At 53.9% G+C, this 1,554-nt stretch overlaps 1 long non-coding RNA gene across 1 annotated transcript; it reads right to left on the bottom strand.

The window, feature by feature from the left end:
• Positions 1-305: 305 nt before the first annotated feature.
• Positions 306-1,194, bottom strand: LOC140619925 (uncharacterized). Its single transcript, XR_012019688.1, has 2 exons — positions 858-1,194; positions 306-725 (listed from the first exon to the last, which is right to left on the bottom strand). It is a non-coding gene; the product is annotated as an uncharacterized lncRNA (long non-coding RNA).
• Between the last annotated feature and the right edge of the window lie 360 nt (positions 1,195-1,554).

Below are 1,554 nucleotides of genomic sequence, written 5' to 3'. Positions count from 1 at the left end.
AGGAGTCCAGGGCAAAGGTCTGTGGGAAGAACCTTCCAAATAGAGGGGACAGCAGTATGAGGGTTCAGGACCGTGCCGTTTCGACTTTGTAAGTTCCAGAATCAGGAGTTGGATGTTACCCTATTTGCAGTGAGAGGTCAATAGAGAGGTTTAAAGAGGAGAGTTGTCTGACCTCATTTACATTCTTAAAAATGCTTAGTAGAGCATCAGCTTTAGGGAGGGAAGAGTGGAAGCAGAGAGACCAATTAGGGAGCGATTGCAATCACTTCTTTTTTTTTTTTTTTAAGATTTTTTTTATTTATTCATTTGAGGGAAAGAGAGGGAGCGCAAGCAGTGGGAAAGGAGAGGGAGAGGGAGAAGCAGCCTCCCAGCAGGGAGCCCAGCCTGGAGCTCGCCCCAGGACCTGGAGATCACGACCTGAGCCAAAGGCCCTGCTCAACCAGCTGAGCGCCCCCAGGCGCCCCAGCTGCCATCACGTCTGATGAGAGAGACCATCATCTGATGGTGGTCAGAGAAGTCGCTGAGAGATGGCCAGAAGGGGTGAGATCCCGGAGGCGGCTTCGCAGGTGGACGCGGAGGTAAACGGAGGCACAGGTGAGTGTTGGATGATTAGCTCCCAGGCTGCGTGCACGGCAGGGCTGTAACCGAAAGGAGGGAGGCTGCAGAACCAGCTGGTGGCCTTGGGACTGGAGAGGTCCATTCTGCACATGTTAAGATTGGGATGCCTAGTAGAAAAAAATGCATTTTTAAAAAAAAGATTTTACTTATTTATTCCGGAGAGACCCAGGGAGAGAGGCAGAGACCCAGGCAGAGGGAGAAGCAGGCTCCCTGCGGGGAGCCCAATGGGGGACTCGAACCTGGGACCCTGGGGTCACGCCTTGGGCTGAGGGCAAGGCTCCACTGTTGAGGCCCCCCACCCTGGGCCTCCCTGGTAGATAGTCAATGGAGTAGGCAGTTCTGGAAGCTGAGGAGATGTGACTGGTCAATGCCGTTGCATTTGGGTGATACACGTGCTGCCAGAGGGAGCACAACATCTGAACGGCTTGAAAGCCATCTGCCAAGTAGGATCTTGTGGGGACAGAGTGTTGACCAGGCAGGGAGCCCAGCAGGAGCCCCAAGAAAGGGAACTGGAGGGGTGAGGCATGGGAGGGGAGCCTGCCAAGGGGCCCAGGAGGGAGCCGGCCCAGCGTTGCAGAAACCGAGAGCCAGGAGAGGGTGCGGCCCAGGCCGAAGCTGCTGAGTAAGAGGGAGAAGGGACGGTGACCTTGACAGGGGTGGGTCCAGGGAGTGCAGCTGAAAACCCACCAGGCTTGAGCTTTTGGTAAAAAGGAAAACTTGTGTGAGGTCAGACCTTCTGGGAGAGAGAAAGACCCGGGGAGGTCAGAAAAGGTCCATCAGGGGCACTAGAAATAGGAGGTTCCCACCCTGGGTGAACGTCACAGTCACCTAGGAACTTAAAAAATAAACACAAGTTTCCGGTCCCCTCCCAGATTTACTGAATTCCTAGCAGTGGGAATCGGAATACCTATGGGTGTAAATTATTATTGTTTGTTT

Source organism: Canis lupus, chromosome 28, assembly GCF_048164855.1.
Source record: "Canis lupus baileyi chromosome 28, mCanLup2.hap1, whole genome shotgun sequence".
NCBI classification, from domain to species: domain Eukaryota; kingdom Metazoa; phylum Chordata; class Mammalia; order Carnivora; family Canidae; genus Canis; species Canis lupus.
The sequence above is the reverse complement of the archived record's forward strand: the minus strand, read 5'-3'. Positions and strand labels throughout refer to the sequence as shown.